Here is a 24495-nt window from a genome sequence, read left to right as displayed (position 1 = left end):
CTTAATTGCCTCCTTGAAGCTCAAATGCTACCACTATGCTGTTGATCCCGAAGTCATTTTTAATGTTGAGAACTCATTGGATATTGACTCATTGTTCAACAGTTAGTGTCTCAAAGGTGTTGGTCACTGAATGGTAAACAGTCAACTCAATCTGAATGCATACGAATGACAAAATCCATTCACTTCAAGTAAGCAATTTAGGAGTGATGACTGACTCTATTAACTAAAGTCACCCTTGTGGAATACGTTGATAACTGCTGACCCCCTCCTTTCTATCCAGTAATCACCTAGTCATTCAGATCCCTTATTTCTCCAAAATAATTAATTGTCCTTTACTGAACCTTTAAAACTTGCCAAAACCATGGTTTCAATACCCTTAACAATAATTAAATTGTACTTTACTGTCAGCAGTATCTGTGTTTATCACTATTGTTTCTCACAATCATTGTTTGTACATTTTAGAACAATGTGCTGCCTCTGACAACCTTTACTATCCTATCCTACTTTGCCCTTTCATCTCTTTAGAAAAAAAAAGTTCAGTACACAAATGGTTTGCTTCATAGCTAGCTTGGGTAAGGCAAACCCCTACAATTAACAAGTCAAAGTTAACATGAGCTGGGCTAAACAAATGTTGACAAAAAGTAAAAAGAAATAGGACAAAAACTATTTGGAAAAACAACATCTGGGACAAAATGTGACTAACAAAAGTTGGCAAAAAGAAGGTAAAAAGGGAAAGCATCACCATGTCGGAGGCTCATTCAAGAGTCTTCTTTGGGTCAGGGGAAAAATTATTAGTCTTAGCAAAGCATTGGAATAAAGGGTAAAGATAGAGAGGACTCTGCCTCTCAGAGTCCAACGGTTTCCAGCAATAAGGCTGGACCAAACAAGAGTGAGGAACAGAATGCTGCTGATCCAACTGGGAAGCAGTAAATTGAAGTCCATAGTGCAAGATGATTCACTCATCCATCACTCCACATGACTTGGAAGGGGTAATTGTCCAATCATAGTCAGTCATGAGACATGGAACTGTAACATCAGTGAAAAGTTCCATTACAAACATGCAGAAGACATCCATCTTAGCTTTTCTATGTGGGTTGAAACAATTCTATAGATAGTCCAGTTCCAGAGTTCATGAATGTACTGTGCGCAAGGTTACTTCTTCGGCTCACTATTTGTAAAACAATAGGACAGCTACTACCAAGCTAGCATTTCAGGGAACAAAGTCTGAAAGAAATATTCATGATAACAAGAAAGACTAAACATTTTTCTACACTGTCAGAAAACAAGGGCTGGCAGGCCCCACTTAGGCTAAGTAAAATTAATTAAAATCAACATTCATTTATGCAAATAATGTACATATAACATTCATAATTATGAATTCAACATTAATAAGCTTTGTCAGCGTTCGTGTTACTGTGGATTTAAAATGCAATATATCTAGTAATGCCTTGCTTAAACTATAGTGCAGAACTGCAATTTCACATTTTGCATGTAACATTTAAAACATTTATTTTCTGAATGTCATTGTCATTTTAGTGCACACTTAATTAACAACATATAGGTTTACATAGAATTGAATTAATTGATTTAACAATAAATTTTAAGGCTGTACCACCACACTTTAGTCTGCTATTCCACTGTGAATGACCATTATTGAAGGCTTTTAGTGCCCACTTTACAACAAATTTATCAGTACTCCAATTAACAAAATGTAAAAATTGTCACATATAAATTATGAATGCGACGTCAGGGGTAGCAATAACATTTCTGCTACATCACTGTCAATGCCTAATTCACTCCTGAGCGCTTCCACATGGTTCTGTCCTTGGTCCTCATCTTTTCTCACTCTACATTACCTCATTCAAAAACATAATAACCTAATTATAGTTCTTGTGTCATCACTACACCAATGACATTCAACACTTTTTCTCTTTCCCAGTTTTTCACTCCACCTTCAAGAATGCATAATTGAATTTCTCACTGCTGTCTAACACTGAATGACCTAAAGGCTATTCATGTTAAATTCTTCAAAAAACGTGATCCTGTTTTTTCTCTCCTCATTAGCTTGAATCTCACTAATTAACTCAATCTTTTTTCATTGATGCCCTGAAGTTTGCCCTCCACCAGAAACTTTTTTCATTGATACCCTGAAACTCTGGGGGTTCTCCTCTGTCCAGTCATGAAAACGGAATCATTTATAACCAGCTCATGCACTGTAGCATGTTATAAAATGTTGACTGTGTTAGACTTGGCATCTTTGACGTGGTCTCTCCTAACTTTTTGCCTCTGCTTCCCAATTTGTTGATATGTGCTGGTCTCTGTTTTTGCTGTTTTTGATACTCTGGACACATTTCCACTGCTAACTAGTGCTAAAGTGCAAGTGCTCCTATGTAAAATGTATGTGTAAATTGTCTTATCCATGATTGGCATATTTGATTTACTAGTAAGTCCCTAGTAAATTGCACTAGAGGTAGCTAGGGCCTGTAAATCAAATCATACTAGTGGGCCTGCAGCACTGGTTGTGCCACCCACATACATAGCACAGACATGGCTCAGACCTGCCACTGTAGTGTCTGTGTTTGTGGTTTTAAACTGCAAATTCGACTTGGCAAGTGTACCCACTTGCCAGAATTAAACCTTGTCTTTTTATACATATAAGGCACCCCTACCGTAGGCCCTAGGAAGCCCCATGGGCAGGGTGCAGTGTATGATAAAGGTGGGACATGTACTGATTTGTGTTACATGTCCTAATAGTGAAATACTGCTAAATTCAGTCTTTAATGTTGCAAGGCCTATCTCTCTCATAGCGTAACATGGGGGCTACCTTTAATTATTATTAAAGTGCAAATTCCCTTTGAGAGCAGATAGAAATGTGGAGTTTAGGGTCTTTGAACTCACAATTTAAAAATACTTCTTTTAGTGAAGTTAGTTTTTAGATTGTTAGTTTGAAAATGCAACTTTTAGAAAGTAGACATTTTCTTGCTTAAACCATTCTGTGACTCTGCATGTTTGTGGATTGCCTGTCTGGGTCAGTTTGACAGTTGGGCTGTTTGTGAATCTCCTCTAGACAGTGACACAAAGGGAGTTGGGGTGTAGCCGGCATATCCTGATCAGCCATCTGTGCTAGGAGGGGGAGGAAGAAGTGGTTACTTATACTGAAAGGCCTGTGCCTGCCCTCACACAATGCAGTCTCCACCCCCTGGTGTGTGTCTCGGGCCTGGCCTGGGCAAGGTAGGATCTTGTGAACAACAGAGACTTTCCTTTGAAGTAGGCCTACTTAAAAGGCAGACAGGGGTATAAGTACTGGACCCAAAACCCCTGAAAAATAGTTTACTTCTGGAAAAAGAGGAACCTTTGCCAAGGAGAAGAGCTGGAGAGTTGGAGGAGGAGTACTGCCCTTTTGCTGGTGACTGTACTTTGCTGGGTTTGCCTGCAGCTGCTTCTGCCTGTAAGAGGACAACAACTCACTTTTGTGTGACTTCACACTGGTGGAGAATCTCCAAGGGCTTGAAATGAGCCTGCCTCCTGTTGTTGAAGTCTCAGGGACATCAAAGACATATCTCTGCCAGCGCCTGGACTCTCTGCAGAGACTCCTACCCTGCCAAGTGGTACCCTAGCCTGTTTCTGGGCCCTAGAAAGGTGAAGCTGGTGTAAAAGGACAGAAATCCACGCACAGACCGCCGTGTGGGGAAACCTTCAACACACCATCCGCAACGTGGCTGATAAATGACGTGCCACAGCTTTATGGCTAAAATCGATGCTCCACCTGCATCACAGCTCGGAGATTGACGCATCGTGGCTGGAGAAACAATGCGCAACACCTGTTAGCGGCTGCTGAAAATGACCAAGCCCCACGCAGCGCAGTTTCCTGACACCATGCGAGCGGATTTCAATGCAACACCTGCCCAGACCCGAGGTGCCTGTCTGGTAATCAACGCATCACTCTCTTGCAGGAGATAAGAAGCAGCATACACCAACTCAACCTGGGAAGGAATGATGCACGGTCTCGCTTGAGCGTGAGAAACCAACGCATTGCTGACCTTTTTTGACGCACGCTTACCTTTGCAGCTTTATTTTTTACGCTGACCAGGTACTTTGTCTAACAACAGCATTGTCACTGTTTTCTAAGGATTAAGGCTCCTTTTCTTTTGAAAATTCATATCTTGACTTGTGTATGTTGGATTTTTGTCATTTGGGTCTTGTTTGATATATATAAATATTACTTATTTTTCTAAACTGGTGTGGTGTCCATTTTCTAGTGTTTTCACTGTATTACTGTGTGAGTTGGTACAGATACTTTACACATTGCTTCCGAAGTTAAGCCTGCCTGTTTGTGCCAAGCTACCAAGGGAATGAGCGGGGGTTAACTGAGAGTGATTATCCTTTACCCTGACTAGAGTGAAGGCCCTTGCTTGGATAGGGGGCAACCTGACTGCCATCAAAAGACCCCATTTCTAACAGACTGTAAGCAAGTTCTACCGACTATTTCATCCAATACAGCGAATACACTTCTCAAATTAATATTACTTGGCAGAGTGTATTAGTATATTAGCCTACCAGTGCACCTCTTCTAATTTTCTACAGACCCACTTTAGAGGTCGTAAACTTCGCCCCCAAACGTGTACAGTCTTCCTAAGCAGGCTTTCACCTCATCACTTTGTCATTAATCTCCCTCAACGAAAAATAGGGCCATAAACAAACTAATGACAATTTTATTGATACTTCTCTTGAAGACAGTGATCAGCACAGTCCAAAACTACCCCTCTTACTTTTTAACCCAATATTAGCCCGTCTGGACCACAAAGTTAACTAGTCACATTCTTCTTGTCATACTCAATTTTCTCAGTACAACTTTCAAGTTCCAGTAATTTTACTTTCTAGATCATATTCGCTGTAACTCTGTATCCGCAGGCATTTGAGACCATAACACATGAAGTGTTTATCGTTATGTCCTTTCTTCTATCTGTCCATCCCTCTGTCTCTCTGACGTTGTGTTCATGGCTCTGTCCTTTTATGTAAGAATGGTTGTTTGTTGTCTGCCTGCCTGTGTGTTGTGAGGAACAATATGTGTTTCTGCATGTGCCCTTCCTGCGTGGGAGTCTCTGTGTATTGGGCTATGTGCAGGTGTACCTGCATATCTGGTAGTCGGTGTACCTGGGTGTCTGTAGATCCGTGTGAATGCATGTTAGATCTAGGTCACTGTGCACAAGCATGCTGTGTTTGTGTACAAACACTATATAAAAGCCAAACCTTTGTCTTGTTACCAAGCTGCTGTTGCATGGAAATGACATACATTGCAACACTTTTTTTTCTCCATATTAATGATCTTGCTGTTTTTAATATTTCTGACAGGCATGTGTTCTGGTAAAGACGACACTTCTGAGCAGAAGTCTTCTGAGTCGTGTAACTTTTTCTTTGGTGGGGTTTGTGCATTTGACACCTTTCATGTTTAGTTTAGTTTCAGATGTCCTTGACAGAAAACAGAATGCCATTTGAAGCTCATACTAATGAACTTGGTCTTGGACCAGCAATGGAAGAGTTGTGAGCAGATAATTAAAATTGGGCAAGTATATTCATATTACACGCACTGCACCCCTCGGATGTGTGCATGCAGATTCTGACGCCACAGATCCGTATTCATGATCGGTACTGTGCTCACTGGGAGTGAACACATATGTCTATTGCTTTACCCCGTGCATAGGTAAGAAGTGGGAGCAAGAACCCTGAGTAATGCATTACCTCCAATGGCATATGCTGGCATGGTGATGGGGCCTGAAGAAGCCAGGAGACGCCCGCTCTGCACCCGAAGGAGCACATCTATCCCTGCAGCATTTCTGCATCTGCTTAGCCCTGTCAGAGGGGAAGAGGAGAAGCATCAGCATCAGATTTCTGTACAACTCTTTGGGAGTGAAGAATGTTCTGCAATCCGTGCCTGCCATACACTCCGTATGCTGCCAGTTCAGCTCAGACACTCTGGCCAGATGAATGGAGTGATGCGCACTGCGCGATCACGCACATTTTGCTGAAGAGCAGTGTTATGCACGGTCAGGAAAACACTTTTATCACCTATCGCCTTTCTTGCATCATAAAGCATACAATTAGGCGGCACTGGTGCTTAATATGCTTATTATGGTTTCCCTTAGTGATTTGATCCCGCTGGTGATTGGAGCACTACTTTATAAGATATGAGATACGGCTTGTTGTTCATTCATACATTCAAAATATTATTGAACTTGTTTCCTTCAAGGCGGTACTGAACTTTTGTAGAGCCGCTTAGCAATCTTTTGGTAGTCATGCATATTACAAACTGCTCCTTAATTAATTTTCAAATTTGAGTTTAATACATCGCTTCATGAACACTACTATAGAGTTTAAAATTACCATGCATCACAAAAGTCAGTTACTGAAAAAAATAAAGTTAACAAAGCAAGGCCTGTTAGACATAGACATTGTAAGACACATAATAGAATAACTAGAGCATAGAATGAACTTGCATTTCAAAAGAGGGATTAGAATATTTATAATGATTTAAATGCAGCCCACTGAATTGTAATGAATTGTTATTATGGAGTGCCATTTAATCATGTTGTTCCTTAAGCAAACGTCATCCATTAAATAAAGGAAGCATTTGTGAAGCAGCCATACCTCAAGCCTAAAAATAATTCCATGATTCAATCAGGCTAGTGGCCAAAGAAGCAAAAATGGCAGACGCACCTTCTTTCTGCTTTTGGCCTGGTGCCACCAAAATCCTACCCGGCCACATCCACCTGCATCACTGGTGCCTGGGCTGTGGCAAATCGCAATGGGCTCTGGTTAACTAAAATGAGCCCAATGGAAGTGCGGTGACCAACTGGGCTACCACATATCTGAGGCAGAGTCAGGGCCTGGTGGCCCCAGTGGTTCAGTCCTGCCTGCCGGGTTATGCTGTAGGGTGAGTCTGGATTGCCCTTACCATGATCTACAACCTGAAGACCCCATGTCAGTTTGGTGCGTTCGCCTGGCGTGTGTGGTCTGGGTGAGTCTGATGGGCCCATCCTCATCCTGAAAAAAGCCCTGCCAAGTCTTAGCATCCATCTTGACCGGAGGAGTGAGTCCCTTCACGGAGGTCTACTTCCGTATTACATCTTGCCATTCAGTGGTTTGGTGAAGACCAGGGCCAGCAATTGCTGGTGAGGTCGGGGGTTGAGGTGGTTGGATTGTGGAGACAGAACCATTGGTAGTGACTGCCAAAGAAGTGAATGGCTTTACCTCTCCCCCCCAAAGGCCCTCTACTTTTGCTCGTGGTGATATTTCATCTACCCTCAGCAGAGATCTGACCCCATTGTTTCCTCATGAATGGCAGTGGGTGCACGGCGTCTTGGCAGATAGGATAGAGCTATGGAGCAATGCAGAACCTGGCAGCACAAGGCAGTGATATCACAGCTTCCCTCTAAGGAGTCAACACACAGAAATGCATATTGTTCAATGTTTCCTGGGGCCAGTTTGCATCTGGAACACAGCCTTGATCCTTAGGCATCTGGTGCCCAATTGTGCTCTGCTTTGCGGTAAACAGTACCCTCTACAGGACCAGACTACTTATTTTGTGGTTGCAAGTCACATTCTCTTTTGGCAAGGACAGTGATGTGTAGTTGGCTTCATGTCAGCTTTACATGGCACCCAGTGTGTCTGGATGCCCCACCATCGAAACACCTCAACTCCTGCCCCAGTGAATGTGAGCCTCAGGAACATGATGCTTCAGTGTTTCATGTCAAGTCAAAGAAGTCAAGGAGAGGAAACGGCCACTTGATCCCCTTACACTACTATTGATTGAACTTCAGGGCCTTCTAGCATAAATCACCCGCTTACCTTAGTAAGGGTGATAGATTAGTCACCTTGTCTTTCTGATCATTTCAATATCACCTCTATAGGTTGCACCTTTTTTGTCAATACACAATGCCCACTACATATTGGACTCAGATTAAGTGAATCTTCTACAAAAGTGGGCTATTTGTGCTGAGATCACTGGCCACTCTCACCCTAGAGACTGTTGGTGGTAACAAGCAAGCTTGATAATGAATGAAATTCCATTTTCCCTTCATGCTACTCTCTTGTCTGCGGCTTCAGGCTTGGCCATCCACAATATTACACAGATCTTTCATGTGGTAGGCTCAGAAGTCATCAGAAGGTTGAAGTCAGATAAAGTCAGATAAACCACACACCGAACAATCAGTGAGGTGTCAGGAGCTTCCAGGCCTGGACCCCCTGGCTGGTGGCCTGGACAAGCTCAATACTATCCTGGAGGCCACAGTGATCATAGAGGTGAAGATTGACCCTATTGCAGATGAAGATGGTGCATTGTTTGACTCCCAAATGCAGTGGATCAAAGGAGTCACCCAATCAGAGAGGGCATTATATTAACTACAGTCGAAGACACTGGACCTGCAGCAAAATATCTGAGATTGAACAGATCTAGGGCCAGATGTAGCAAAGGGTTTTTCCCATTCTGTGTCAATGGGAAAATGTGTTCGTACATATGGCCCCTAGTGTACTTTTGTTAGGGCAGGTTGGTGGTTTTGGACAGCTGTTCCCAGTACATCAACATCAGAATGGTTGGCATGCCTGGGGGGTTCTGAGGGGCAAGAATGTGTGGATAATTGAATAAATGGCTTTGTGGCAGCCCACAATTGTCCCCCATTTTCTTCATTGTGTTCCAACCCTGCGTTCCTCTCTGAGTAGCCCACCAAGACTGACTGTCACAAAACTGCTACATTTCAATAGATCATGATGAAGTACTATAGGTAGAACGTCAGGCGTACCTTCACAAAATTGACTAACATATCTTCCTAATCTTTCCACACAATGTGCCGGCCTTCCAAAACCAATGGGGTTCTTTTCTAGCTGTAAAGAGGGAAATTAGAGCGATGGGATCCACCTCAACCAAGGGCTCCAAAGACAATGACACCTCATCTGTCTTGTAACTTTTCCATGACCTGGAAACAATCCCCCCTCCCACCAGACCAAGGGCGACTCCTCTGGCTGCTGATGACCTCGTGTAATGAGAGGAGCCCTCTTTTAATAGCCCTGATTGGGTGTGGCTCTTTTCTCTCTTTGTGATTATTACCCTTTAACAATCTAGAAATTATCCTTATAATAGGCTCACCTGTTAAATGTTCTTTGACTCTTCTCTTAGGTCCGGGCATTCTCTGCATGTCCTCTGCTAGTGGCCTTGGACAATTAAAGACCAGCTGACTGACGGTGGCTGACTTCCTGGTGCGGTACTCTGTGCTAGCTTTGCCTACACCTGGTAGGGGCTGCCAGCCTTATTGGTTGTAACACATGGGGATACACTGGGAAGTTCTATGCTAAAACAAGCCATTCAACACACCCTAAATGATATTAACTAGTTGTAGGAAAGTACCCTCTTTTTGTCATGTTACCCCCAAATTCTGCCTAATGTCAGTGTGTTTGACTGTGTCACTGGGATCCTGCTAACCAGGACCCCAGTGCTTATGCTCTCTCTCCTCTACATGTTGTCACTACATACTGGTAAATCAGTATTTCAGCCAAAATTGGCATACTGGTCACCCCTTATAAGTCCCTAGCATTTTGTACTTAGGTACCCAGTGCATTGGCATTCCAGGGGATCCGTATGGGCTGTAGTATTTCTTTTGCCACCCATAGGGAGCCCATGCAAAGGCTTCTACAGGACTGCCATTGCAGCCTGTGTGAAATGGTGCATGCACCCTTTCACTGCCATTTACACTGCACTAGGTCGCTTATAAGTCACCCATATGTCAGGCATTCCAACCCTGAAGGCGGGCTGCAGAGTACTCGTGTGTGAGGGCAACCCTGCACTAGCAGAGGTGCCACCAATCGTCCAGGACTTCTTCAGTGCGGGGACACCATTTCACACGTGCACTGTACAGCTTCACAATGGTAAATATGGCCATGTTTGGTATCAAACATGTTGGAATCACATACCCCAAGGCTTTTGCAAGCATGGGTTGTATGATTCCATTACAGCCTTCTGAGGTTTTTTCAGGCAGCCCCAGCTGCTGCCACCTCAGAGACAGGTTTCTGCCCTCCCGTTGCTCAAGCAGCTCGAGTCAAGGAAGGCAGAACAAAGCATTTCCTTTGTGAGAGGGGTGTTACACCCTCTCCGTTTGGAAATAAGTGTTACAGGCATGAGAGGGATAGCCTCTCAGAGGCTCTGGAGATGCTTTGAAGGGCACAGATGGTGCCCTTCTTGCATAATCCAGTCTACACCGGTTCAGGGACCCCAGTTCCTGCTCTGGCGCGGAACTGGACAAAGGAAAGGGGAGTGACCACTCACCTGTCCATCACCACCCCGGGGGTGGTGCCCAGAGCTCCTCCAGAGTGTCACTGGGTTGTGCCATCTGGGATTCCAAGGTGGCAGGGCACTCTGGGAGCATCTGAGTGGCCAGTGACAGCAGGTGATGTCAGAGCCCTCCCCTGTTAGGTGCTTATCTGTGTAGCTGACCAATCTCTCTTTCAGGGCTATTAAAGGTCTCTCTCTTGGGTGGTTCTTCAGATTCAGATTGTAAAACTCCAGCAGGAAACCTCTGCATCCTTTACTTCACTTTCTTGCTGACGGAACTGCATCTGAACCCTTCGAAAACCCTACAAACTGCAACAAAGAAGCAAAGGCAACTTCTGCAACATCATATCTTTAGCTCCTGCCAGCAACTGCAACTGTTTCCAGGTCGTGCATCCTCCAAGGATTGCCTGTCTTCAGTCTGCACCAGAAGAATGAAGGAATCCCCCTTGAAGTGAAGGAGTCACTTCCCTGCTTCAGCAGGCACCCCATTGCAGCAATGATTGATAGCTTGGGTCCCCTCTCCTGACAAAGTGCTTGGATCCAGCAACACAGGTGGTGGACTGAAGTGGTCCCGACGGTCTGGATGTCCAACGGTCCAACTTTGGTGGAGGTAAGAGCCTGCATCCCCACGCAAGACAGTATTGACATGCACCACATGTTTTGCAGTTGCCAAGGCTTGTTGGCATCCTTCCACAAAGTTCTTCATGCACCATTCAGCTCTGGCTCCCAACACCCTATCCTGTGATGCACAGCTTCCTACGTCGTTCTCCGGCGGCATGGGGTCCCTTTGTGTAGTGCTGCATGGGCCTCCTTTCGCATCTTCTTTTTCCCCATGCTGTGAGACTCCTGTGCATGCTGCCTGGTCTTCTGAGGGCTCTCTGAGTTGTTGAGAGACCTCTCTGACTCCTCCTTCTGGGTAGAGTCCACCAAGTCCCTCCTGGTCCCAGGCATCACCATTTTCCACTAACCACGAGCTTTGCATGTGTCAAGGCTTGTTGGCAGAATCCAGCGATGCAAACCAGACTGCAATCATCCATCCGGCGTGGCACATCATCTGCACCAACCAGGAAGCCACATCCATCTTCAGTGCAGTACTGACTGTTGTTCTTCACTGGTGGTTCTTCTTTTGCACCTTCATCTGGGTTAGCAGGGGCTTCTCTTCTCCCTGGACTCTTCAGTGCTTCTTGGACTTGGTCCCCTTCTTCCACAGGTCTTCAGGTCCAGGAATCCATTATTGATGCCTTGCAGTCTCTTCTTGTTCTTGCAAAATCTTCTATCACACGTTCTTGTGTGTTCCAGGAAAGTTACTGTGATTTAATCCTGCTTTCCTGTGCTCCGGGGTGGGTTCCATTACCTACCTTTGGTGTTTTCTAACATTCCCTGCACCCCTCTACACACTTCACTTGCCTAGGTGGGAACCGACCTTCGCATTCCACTATTTTAGTATATGGTTTGTGTTCCCCCAGGCCCATTTCAAACTATTCCGTATTTGCACTGTTTTCTAACTATTTTTCCAGCTATTTCTGCATTCTAGTGTATATACTGTGTGTTGGACTTTTTTGCTTATGCAGGGTCATCCCAAAACTTTTTGCCTCCTGCCTCCTATTTTTTCTGACCTGTTGCTGTTGGCTTTTGAACTCTGAGCACTTTAGCACCTCTAACCAGTGCTGAAGTGCATATGCTCTCTGTGTAAATTGTATGTAATTAGTTTATCCATGATTGGCATGTTTGATTTACTAATAAGTCCCTAGTAAGGTGCACTAGAGGTGTCAGGGCCTGTAAATCAATTGCTACTAGTGGGCCTGCAGCACTGGTTGTGCCACCCACATAAGTAGCTATGTAATCATGTCACAGACCTGCCACTGCAGTGTCTGTGTGTGCAGTTTTAACTGTAAATTCGACTTGGAAAGTGTACCCACTTGCCAGGACTAAACCTTCAGTTTTCTTACATGTCAGACACCCCTAAGGTAGGCCCTAGGTAGCCCCAAGGGCAGGGTGTAGTGTATGGTTAAGGTAGGACATATAGGGCCTCATTACGACCCTGCCGGTCATAGACCGCCAGGGTGGAGGCCGGAGGTAGCACCGCCAACAGGCTGGCGGTGCTACTTCAGGTATTCCGACCGCAGCTGTGAAGCCGCGGTCGCCCAGCCGGGTCCGGCGGTTTCCCGCCGGATTTCCCCCGGCTGGGGGAATCCTCCATGGCGGCGCTGCATGCAGCGCCGCCATGGGGATTCCGACCCCCTTCCCGCCAGCCTGTTCCTGGCGGTTTACACCGCCAGGTAGAGGCTGGCGGGAACGGGTGTCGTGGGGCCCCTGGGGGGCCCTGCACTGCCCATGCCACTGGCATGGGCAGTGCAGGGGCCCCCTAACAGGGCCCCATTAAGATTTTCATTGTCTGCTTGGCAGACACTAAAAATCGCGACGGGTGCAACTGCACCCGTCGCACCCCAGCAAATCCGCCGGCTCCATTCGGAGCCGGCTTCATCTTTGCTGGGGCTTTCCCGCTGGGCCGGCGGGTGATCTTTTGAAGATCGCCCGCCGGCCCAGCAGGAAAGTTAGAATGGTCCCCGCGGTCATTTGACCGCGGGGCGGTGTTTGGGCGGTTTCCACCCGGCGGGCGGCGCCACCCGCCCGCCGGGGTCGGAATGACCCCCATAGTAATGTGTTTTATGTGTTCTGACAATGAAATATTGCTAAATTTGTTTTTCACTGTTGCAAGGCCTGTCCCTCTCATAGGTTAACATGGGGGCTACCTTTAGATCTGATTAAAGTGTAGATTCCCTTTGGGAGCGGATGGACATGTAGAGTTTGGGGTCTCTGAGCTAACAATTTAAAAATACATCTTTTAGTAAAGTTGATTTTAAAACTGTGTGTTTGAAAATGCCACTTTTAGAAAGTGAGCATTTTCATGCTTATACTGTTTCTGTGACTCTGCCTGGTTGTGGATTCCCTGTCTGGGTCAGTTTGACAGTTGGGCTGGTTGAACCTCACACTAGACAGTGACACAAAGGGAGCTGGGGTGTAGTCTGCATTTCCTGATGAGCCATCTGTGCTAGGAGGAAGGGGAGGAGTGGTTACTTACACCTGAAAGGGCTGTGCCTGTCCTCACACAATGCAGTCTCCGCCCCCCTGGTGTGTGTCTGGGGCCTGGAATGGCAAGGCAGGATTTCACATTCAAAAGAGACTTTACTTTGAAGTAGGCCTACTTCAAAGGAGAAATTAGGTAAAAGAAGGGCACCCACAACCACAGACTTTAGAACACTTCTGGAAACAAGAGGAACCTCTGCCTGGAGAAGAGCTGAAGAGCTGAGGAAGAAGAGCTGCCCGGCCTGTGACTGTGCTTTGTGGAGCTATCCTGCAATTGCTGCTCCTGCTAGATTAAGAGGGCAAAGACTGGACTTTGTGTGCCTTCCATTTTGAGAAGAAATCTCCAAGGGCTTCATTTAGAGCTTGCCTCCTGATTTTTGAAGTCTCAGAGACAGCAAAGACTTTTCTCTGCCAGCACCTGGAGTCTCTGGAGACTCCTGCTCTGACAAGTGGTGCCCTATCCAGTCCCTGGGCCCTTGAAAGTAAAGCTGGTGGAAATTGAAGGAAATCGACTTCGGACCGACGCCACTGCTGAATCTGGTGACGCCGCCTGCACCCGACTCTGTGATGTTTGCTGGAACGCAACGACCTTTGCAGGCCCAACATCGCTGCAGCCCCGCCGAAGTCTGCGACTCTGTGGAAGTCGGCGCATCACGTCGTGACCAATGCCACTCGAAGTGCGCGATTCAATGTTTCGCACAGACGCCGCGATCCCCGACTTTGCGCATCAGCTTGTTTTCACTCTCCACCAAAGCTACTGTACCTGGGGGTCTACGCGACTCCATGTCCAGAGCTGCTGCTGTCGGATTGTTGGGAACGACTTCGTTAAACAACGCGATGTTAACACTTCATCGAAGAATTTTGTGTTTCTAAGCACTATTTTTGAGTTTAATCTTTAAAAATTCATAACTTGACTTGTGTATGTCGGATTTTTGTCGTTTTGGTCTTGTTTGGTTTAGATAAATATTTCCTATTTTTCTAAACTGGTGTTGTGTCATTTTGTAGTGTTTCATTAAGTTACTGTGTTTGTTGGTACAAATACTTTACAACTAGCACTCTGAAGTTAAGCCTTCTGCTCTGCCAAGCTACCAAGGGGGTAAGCAGGGGTTAGCTGAGGGTGATTCTCTTTTACCCTGACTAGAGTGAGGGTCCTTGCTTGCACAAGGGGTAACCTGACTGTCAACCAAAGACCCCATTTCTAACATTGGTCATCAGCGGTGAGGATAGGACTTGCGCTATTTTACTACAAGGATTGCGTTTAGACCATCACATGTTTGGCTTCTCTTAACTTTCTCTCTTTGGTCATTTTTCCTGTTTTCAGTTCTCACACTTGGGTATTGTGGTTGTCACTCTTGTGTTTATTGTACCTTTTAAAAATATGGGGCATACCTTTGATTTAGAGGACCTGCAGTTTTACACGCAGGGGGAACTAGAGGGGTTCTGTAGGGAGAGAGGGCTGCCTGGAGAAGAGGACCGCAGGAGATCTCTGAATTTCTTTGAAAGGCTTGTGACACATACCCAGGGAGGGAGTGTGCTTAGGGGGTACCCAGAGGATCCTGAGTGTAGCAAGGGTTCCCAATGGGAGGGCTCCCAGACATTATCCCTAGAGAGTGGTAGAGAGACTGATCAGGAGGGTGAGAATGACCGGGCGGGGACACCAGTTGACAGGAAAGGCCCCAGTGATAGGGAGTCCCTTGCTGGGTCCAGTGTAAGAAGCAGGGCTACCTCTCATTCCTTGACACCTGATGAGCTAAGAGATAGGTGGGAAGAGAGGGACCTGAAGTTGCAGTTAGCGTGCCTAGCTGTTGAGGAGAGAAGGGCTAAGGTAGAGAAGGCTTTAGTACAGGAGAGGATGGCAGAGGCAGAAAGGGCCTTTGCCAGAGAAAGACTCGCTCTGGAGCGCAGTCTGAAGGTTCTGGACTCACCAGCGCTGCAGGTGGAGTCCAGTGGTGGCAGCAATGTAGAGTACTGTAGCAAAGATGTTCCTCACATAACCATAGATCATGTACCTAGGTTCCAAGAGGGAGGTGACATACGTCAGTGGTTAAAGGAATATGAGAGGGCTCTGGTAGAGCACAGGATCCCTGAGAAGGATTGGGGGACTGGCCTAGGGAGCTTTATTCCTGAGGAGGGGAGGGATGCCCTACTGTCTCTAGAAGAGAGTGACAGTGAGGGGTTCTCCACTGTAAAGAATGCACTGATTGTGAAGTATGGTTTTTCTCCTGAGGAATACAGAAAGACGTTCAGGGGCGGTAAGAAACTGTCCCACCAGTCTTGGGAGGAGTTTGTGGAGGACTGCTGCATTGCACTAGATGGATGGGTGAAGGGTAGCACAGTAAACAATTTTGAAGGGCTGTTTAATCTAATTGTCAGAGAGCACCTGCTTCGTTGTTGCTTTTCAGAGCTACGCCAACACTTGTCAGTGTGTAAGTTTGCTGACACCAGGGAGCTTGCAAAGGAGGCAGACTTCTGGTTGCGCACCAGAGGGTCTGGTGTGGCATTAGGGGGTGTTACTAATGAGAGTGGTCTAGGTGTTTCCCAACCAGGTGTGGTGGGAAAGGCTTGTGTCCCAGGTAGGTCCCAGTGTAATGAGAGGGGTTCGGGATCCCATGTCTTGTCTCAGAGGAGAGGGAGTGGGCTGTGTCCCAGGATGTCCAAGACCTGGTCTCATAGATTGGTTAATTCCATGAGTGGATGCCAGGATGGGAGCCTAGCCTGCACCGTAGGGACAGCTGCTCAGAGGGATCCCACTTTGCCAGTATAACTTGGGCGGGCTGCTGGTGATAGGGTTCTGCCGGTTCTGTTGTCTGGAAGTCTCACTACATAGTGGAGGAGGTGGAATTCCAGGCATAGGGTTGAGAGGGGGCTGCGGACACCAGTGGAGAACCTGGAGAGTCAGGGGTCAGCTCTGAGAGCAAAGCCCCCCAGGAATGACCTTGGTGAGACCATTTCTGGGCTGGGGGAATCCAGACTTTGTCAGATGGGCAGAGGTCAGGAGACCTGCGCCAGCCAGACTCTTGTGTGGCCCTTGGGGAAGGTGTTTACCTGGTGGGTGGTAGGTGTTCTCACCAGGAAGTCCTGGTCAGCCAGGCAATGGTTCAACCGCAGGGTGGTGACGCTGGGTTGGATGATCAGGTTCAGGGAGTAAACTCTGACCTGATGGGGAGTAGGTGTGCTCCCAAGGAAGTCCTGGTGCGCCAGGCAGTGGTTCAACCGCAGGGTAGTGACTCTGGGTTGGATGGGCAGATTCAGGGGGTAAGCTCTGATCTAGTAGGGGGTAGGTGTGCTCCCAAGGAAGTCCTGGTTCGCTGGGCAATGGTCCAATCTGAGGGTGTCGTCCCTGTCCTGGATAGACAGGTTCAGGGGGTAAACTCTGACCTGGTTGGGGGGCGGTTAGTGTGCTCACTCCCCCCTATGAAACTTCGTGTGGCTTCTCCCGAGGTGGGGAGACGCCAGACTCTGTAAGTGGGGTTCAGGGAGGGGGAAGCCCACCCCGGACCCCAGTGCAACCCAAGGGTGTCATCCCTAGGATGGGTGGTCATTCGCCAGGTAGTAATCCTGGGCTGGCGAGAGAGTTGTGCAGGACTGCTGTACCCAGCACCTTGGCAAATGTGGATTCTGATGATACCCCTCCTAGAAGAAGAGGTTGGGATCCTAGAAGGAGGGGTAGAGGGAGGAGAGCCTCCCCTCTAGCCCCTGTAGAATCTATGGGTACGGACCCTAGGTTGGTGGATCAGTGGCAGAGTAGAGCCCCTGAACTGATTGGAAGTGGAGTGGACACAGGTTGCTGTGCACCTGGGGCTACCGCCCACCACTTATTATGGTTTCAGAGACCAGAGGCTCCTAGATGGCCTGGGGCCTGGTTCTGGCTATTGGCAGCTAGAGAACCTCAGTGGGTTGGTCTAGGTTGCCTGGGAAGCATTGACAGAGAGATCCAAGTGGAGTCAGGAATGCGTAGAACTGGAACATGCCCCAGCAGTTGTGGGCCTGGGTCCTTGTTCTATCGCCCCAATCAGGGAAGTACATCAAGGTATTGATTGTTCTCCCCTGGCTTTAGGCTGGTAGGGGGTAGTGTTGGACTTTTTTCCTTACGCAGGGTCATCCCCAGTCTTTTTGCCTCCTTCCTCCTGGTTTTTCTGACCTCTCGCTGTTGGCTCTGGGACTCTGAGCACATTATCACTGCTGACCAGTGCTAAAGTGCAGGTGCTCTCCCATCTAAAGTTGGTATGATTGGCTTATACCTAATTGGCATATTTATTTTACTTATAAGTCCCTTGTACAGTAGTATCTCTATACCCAGGGCCTGTAAATGAAATACTACTAGTTGGCCTGCAGCGCTGCTTGCGCCAACCACTGAAGTAGACTTTCAAACCTGTCTCAGGCCTGCTAGCGCAGGGCCTGTGTGTGGAGTTTTTTGCCACAGGGACCTGGCATCTAAATTTACTTGCCAGGCCCAGAACTCCCATTTTACTACATGTAAGTCACCCCTTAGGTACGCCCTAGCTACCCCTATGGGCAGGGTGCCATGTATGTAGAAGGCTGGACATGTGCCAGGTTGCGTTACCTGTCCTGGTAGTGACAAACAGCCTAACATGGTGCCTCACTGCTGGGAGTGCTGCCTTCTCATAGGACTGCATTAGAAATGCCCTGCCTTATGTGTAAGGGGTATTGTCTGATTTATGAGGGGTAGTGTAGGCGTGTTTGGTATGGTTGTGATGGTGATAATAAATGCTGCTTACTAGTGTGGGTGTATTTTTTATTACTATCACAGAAATGCCACTTCTAGAAAGTGCGCATTTATCTGTGCTTATGACTCTGGTGTTTTGCAGCTTGACTCCAATCCACGTCTGGGCAGAGTGACAGTTGGGGCTTTGTGCATACTTTTCAGACAGCCTGAACACAGGGAGCGTGGAGGTGTCACAGAGGTGCATCTGCATACTGAATAGTCTTCCTGGGCTGAGAAAAGGGAGAGGCGGGGCACACCTACATTTGTAAAGGCTGTGCCCTGGCCTCACACAATAGGGTAATTAATACCCCCACTGATGTTTGGAGCCTGTGCTGAAAGGAGAGAGGGGGCACTCCGAGAACCAGTTGTATCTGGCTGGAACCTCTTCTCCCTACCATTGCAAAACATTGTAAAGACTGAGTATAAGTATAGGGGAATTTTTCCCACAATTTGGAGACTCTTTGAACTACCTGGAACTGGACACAATGTTGCTGGAGGGACTCACCAGGAACCGCCATGGTCTGCTGCTGCTGTGCTGACCTGTGACCTGCTTGGTCACTTTGAGGGACTGCCTGCTTTCTCCTTGTGCTGGCCTGCTGCTGGACTCTGCCACCTGTGCTCCTTTTTCTCTTCACTGTTGTACCCCCAGGGGCCGGGTGCTGTGGCTCCTGACCCCTGCAACCACTTGCTTTCAAAGCGCATGAGGAGCGCTTTCCCTTGAAATGCCTAGTGCCTAGTGAGGGCTGTGGAGTCATGTTTTATAGTGCTGTGGAAGCGCTTTCCCGAAGCTGAAAATCACCGCTGCAGTTGGGCCTCTCGAATTACTAGAGTGCGTCGGAGCGTGCTGTATTTTCAAGCCCCAGGGCACTTGCCGAGAAAGAGAGGAGCCAGCGCGCTCCTCCTTGTGCCCCTTGGGCACCCGAAGAATCCTCATTAACAAACTCAGAGCACGAGTGCTCCTGTCGTGCCCCTGGGGAGAAGCGCGCTCTGTGGAGTGCCCCCGGTGCACTGGCAGGCACCGACTTTGGTGCCTGCCTCTTCTTCGATGGCCGGGCAGGTCGAGCGTGAAGCCGGAAGCCGGGTGGGGGGAAGGAAACCTCATCGGAGGCCGTCCTGCTTTCTCTTGGACCGCAGGTGGGGCGGAGGCCTCACTAGTGGCCCCCTGCGCCGCCAGTCCTTGGCTTGGTCCCTGTGTGGGCCAGTTCGAATCTCCCCCCCTTCGTGGAGGGCCAGTTAAGGCCCAGGGGAGCTTTGCAACGTTCGCGGGTCCTAGGACGGGCCCGCACTTGAATCGGAGGAGGTGCGTGGCGCCCCCCCTCCCCCTTGCATTCTTCCTGTCTTGTGCCCACCCTCGGGAGGACCAGGGGGGCCCCTAGTGATCAGGGGTCCCCAGGAGGGGCCCGTCAGGAGTATGGAGGGGGTGCGTGTCACCCTCCTCTTCCCCAGAAATTTAAGGAGGCCCCCACATTGCGCAGAGGAGCGCAGGGGGCCCCTTCCTTCTTTGTCTTCTAGGCACGGAAGGTGCCTGCTTCATCAATTCCAGGTATTCCTAAGGGACACTATATATACCAAAAGTTCTTATTAGAGACTTTATTGCATTATATGTTGCCTACCTGTTTTATGATGTTTTTGTGTGCATATGCAAATGTTCCATTTATGGACATGCTTGCTAATATGTTTTTCTAACTTGCCATATGTTTTCTAATGTTCCTACTATGGCATTTTATGATATTCTTATGACAAGTGCTTTGGTGTAATAACGTGTTTCCTGACTACTGCTTATGTTGCAGAATACTGAGTAACCTGTGTGTTATGTGTAACTACTGCTAGTTTGCAGAGTAACTAATGTGTAAAGTTCTGACAACTGCTAAGGTAGCAGGATAGTACTGATATGTGATGTTTGGTCTGATAATTTGGTTGTGTACAATACAGTAGATTTTCATATAATTTGGTGTTGTGTTTCCTTTGTGGTGGGTATATTGCGTCACGTGAGTTGTGTGTGTTGTGCAAACACTTTACACATTGCCTCTGGGATAGGCCTGACTGCTCGTGCCAAGCTACCAAGGGGGTGAGCGGGGGTTATCTTGGGCGTGTAACTCCCTTGCCCTAACTAGAGTGGGTAAGTTCTGCCTGGCTGAGGTGTATACCCTAGCCAACCAGAAACCCCATTTCTAACACTGTGTATATTACTTACCCTCTAAGGGAGTACAGTCTCTAAGGTATTTTTGGCATTTGTGTCACCAAAATTAAGTATCTTTATTTTTGTAACACTGAGTATTTTCTTTCATGTGTGTGAGTACTGTGTGAGCTTTGCATGTCTCCTAGTTTGGCCTTGGCTGCTCATCCACACTACCCCTAGAGAGTCTGGCTTCTAGACACTGACTACATTTCACTAATAAGGGATAACTGAACCTGGTACAAGGTGTAAGTACCTTTGGTACCGACTACAAACCAGGCCAGCCTCCTATACTAGTTTTCCAGGTTCCTCTGGATGGTCAGTTATTTGCCCTCAATATTGTTGTTACTGTTACTTCTGTTTGGGTTTTATTTGAAGCTGTGTGGTTTTCCATACTTCATTCACAGATGGTACAGAAGGGGTGCTATGTTAAATTTGAAGGCGACAGAGAGGGTGTTAGGGGTCACCTTAAAATACAGCTATTGATAACATTATCAACCCCATGGCACACCCAAGTGATTACGGGCCAGATGTATCAAAAAAGCCTTTTGCAAATCTGTAATAGCGAATTTTAAGAAATCGCTATTTCTGATTCGCAAAATGCTATGTATCATATCTGCGATTTGGTAATAGTGATTTCTTAAAAATTGCAAATGCTATTACAGAATCGCAAATAGCGATACAGCCCCCATTCGCACCTATTGCCCTGTAGGCCCATATTTGGAAATGCAAAACCCCAGGATGCTGGGGGCCTAAGGCCCCCTCTGCTGCACCCCAAAATGTTTTTTGGGGCATGTAAGGCACACACATGCCAAAGGGCCATGTGTACGTTACATGTCAGTTTTTAAAAGGCATTTTTAAAGCATTTTTTAAATTTGCACATGGTTACCACCAAGTTTTACTTGGTGGTAATTGCGATTCCTTAATGCCAAATTCACATTAAGGAATTGCTTGTTAACTGTGGTTTAGAAATCGCAAATAAGGATTCCTTATTTGAGATTTCTTATTTAGAGAATTGCAATTTGCTATTCTCTAAACGGGCTCGCAAATTTAAACATTCGCTATTTTAGCGATTCCTTAAATTTGCGTTGTGAATGCCTTTCATAAATACTGAAAGGCATTTTTGCATTCGCAAACGGGCGTTCGCACTGTTTGCGAATGCAAAAAGGTTTGATACATCTGGCCCTTAGTCTTAATAATATGGAATATCAAGAGGATGTATTATGTGAACATGTGAAACAGAATTTACTCCTTTTTTAAGTGCAGGGGTAGCCACATAGTTTTGTTTGAAGAGTCCCATATAATGCTGGCAGCTGGAACCAAACTGAAGAACTGGCAGGGTAAATTCTTTGCTTTTGATTTCTCTGCTACACTAGGTGGACCGTCATTTGGGTGAGGGCAGGTGCCCTGTTTGATGCTGTTTTATTCATGGTACATCGTGAGGGCAGATTTGTCTGAGCTAGCAGTGCCCTGAGTGCATTAGGGAATATTTATGCCATCAACACAGAGCAGCAGAAATGTCTTCAGTTGGTTGTCAGAACAGTTAGCGAAGTGGGTGCACATCTCTTGGATCCTAGGGGGAAACTTTAATTGCATCAGAAATGTCATACTGGACAGGTCACAACTCCTCCGCCCACAATCCAGATGGTTCACAATGCAAAGACGTTATCACTTTGGCTTCAGCAAATGTCCTTGATAGAGGAATGGAGGCTACATACCCTGGTGCCAGGGTGTGCTCATGTTACTTCTGCACAGCCTGTATGTGCAGTTGGATTGAGCCATCTCTATTCCATGCATACCACCTGCAGGGCATCATGATATTATAAGACACTATTTTTCATGGTACCCTAGCAGAGAGAGTACAGGACTACTTTGTGAATTGTGGAGTACTAGTGTAGAATCTTAGAAAAAGTGCAGTGTAGGGCAGAGAATGCCTGCATCAAAATTCAAAGACAATTGATAAGCAACTGTTGCAAGTCACTCACCTGAACTCCAGGTGGTTCTGATGGGGGTGACAATAATCCCTGAATCCCCAAGAGGACTTAACCAGGTAGCAATGACGTCAACACTGTTGCCATTGTTGTCCCCAAAGGGAAGGGAGTTGGGAGTATAGAGAGAGAGGAATACCGGATACTTCTTAGACGTCTGTTCTGCACCACTAGTTTCAGAATCAGACAGGATGTGCCCACATGTGTCACCTTACTCAAGGGTACTCATCAATCAAGGGTCTCTGAATAACGTTATCTGTGGAAACAGGCAATGTTATTGCAATAGTCAATTAAGCATTTCATCAATCACAAAATTGTATATTTTCATGCCTTGCAAAGATTTACACTTCTCATGCTCTGTAATACTCAAGATAGCTCTTTCTCTCTCTCTGGTGTCTTGGATTGCATATTGCCTCATATGCTACCCAAAATATGATTTTCAGCATCCCTTACATCGCAATGCTTCACAATGTGTAACAGTTCAAATCACACTCTTGTAAACAATAATGCAGTCTCATTCAGTTCTGTTAATCAGCTTGAATATTGTCCCAAATGTAGAAAACAACAATTGACAACTAAGTCTGTGTGCCAAAAGCCAATGAAAATACAGTCTTTTCTGTTACATAGCAAACAGAGAAAATAACGAGGCATAAGATTTGAGCTCTTAAAGAAAATGGTTTACCTTGTCTTTGTGGTGGATTAAAGCTCGCTGTCTCTAAAAGACATGGAGCAGAAGTACCTGCTGTTTGTAATGGTCCTTTTTCTCTTTGTCTCACAGGAAAGGTGGATTTCAGGACTGCAGTTGACGTGCAGCAGAAGCAGAGAAATGGATTGAAGCTCAAATTGATAGTCGTATCTTCAGGAGGGAAGCCAGGTGAGTGTGGGATCCCAATGAGACCAAGCCTCTGTTTTGGGCTAGGGTGGGATTTGAATAGTTACAAGTACATGTGCAATAAGTGACCTTTACTAAGAGGTGTTCATACTTAGGCCCTCATTTATACTTTTGGTGCAAAACTGCACTAAAGCAGTTTTGCACCAAATAGTTGAGCACCGGCTTGCATCATTTCTGAGCACCAGCTGGGCACCATATTTATGGAATGGTGCAAGCCGGTGAAAAGGGTAGGCCAGAGGAAAAAATATTTACATTAGCCGGGTAGGGCTGGCGGTATGGAAGAAGGGGGTTTTGCACCAAAAAATTACGTTAGGCAGGTTAGAGTAAAATAAAAAACACTCTAACCAGCCTATCATCATTTTCTGACGCAAAACCATCCATACCACATGACTCCTGTCTTAGAAAAGACAGGAGACATGCCCACCACCCCAATGGCCAGCATACGGGACCATGGTCTCCTGGGCATGGCCATTGCACCCAGTGCCACGTAGTACCTGTACTTACCTATACTTATCTGGGATGGTGTCCCCCCATCCTCCACTGTCCCTCTGGTGTGGATGGGGGTGTCCCTGGGGCCTGGGGAGGGCACCTGTGGGCTTATTCCATGGTGTTCCACCATGGAAATAGGCCCACAGGTCCCCTAATGCTTGCCCTGAGCCACGCGTTAAATAATGGTGCAAAGCAAGCTATGTGTTGTGTTTTATTGTGAGCACATACAGAGCAAGTGGCAACATTAGTCTGAATGTCTCCTCACATAGTGTTCCACCAGAAATGTTTTAAACAATTCCCAACAGTCTTTTGGACTCCCAGATGTCCTGCTAAGGCGGTATCATGGCTCCACTTAATCACTTGCCTTCTCAAGTCATCAGTGGGTATGTACATTTTGTCATCATGAAAGAAGTAGTCGTCTTTGATACTGTGCTTAGGATTATTTACCCATTCTTGTGGGTCTAATATGATGAGTTCTTCTATCACTGTATTCAAGAAGGCGTCTGCCTTGGTTACAGCCACCATCTTGTTGGGAAGCATGTTACTAAGGGAGGGTGTTATAGCCCCAATGTCCACTGAATAACCCTTGCTGGAAAGAATGTCAGATTGCAATTGCTTTGACCCAGGACAATACGATGAGAAAATCAAAACCATTGAAAAAGTGCAGGCAAAGCATTTAGTGAGGGGTAAGTGCCTTCACAGAACTAAAAAACTGTAGGTTCCTATGATCAGTAGAAATCATAGTTGTGTGTTCTGCCACTAACAGGTGGTGTCACCACTCAGCTAAGGTTTTATCGCTAATAACTCCCTTTCTGCTAC

The sequence above is a fragment of the Pleurodeles waltl genome, chromosome 1_2 (assembly GCF_031143425.1).
Source record: "Pleurodeles waltl isolate 20211129_DDA chromosome 1_2, aPleWal1.hap1.20221129, whole genome shotgun sequence".
Classification (NCBI taxonomy): domain Eukaryota; kingdom Metazoa; phylum Chordata; class Amphibia; order Caudata; family Salamandridae; genus Pleurodeles; species Pleurodeles waltl.
Note: the sequence above shows the minus strand (reverse complement) of the source record.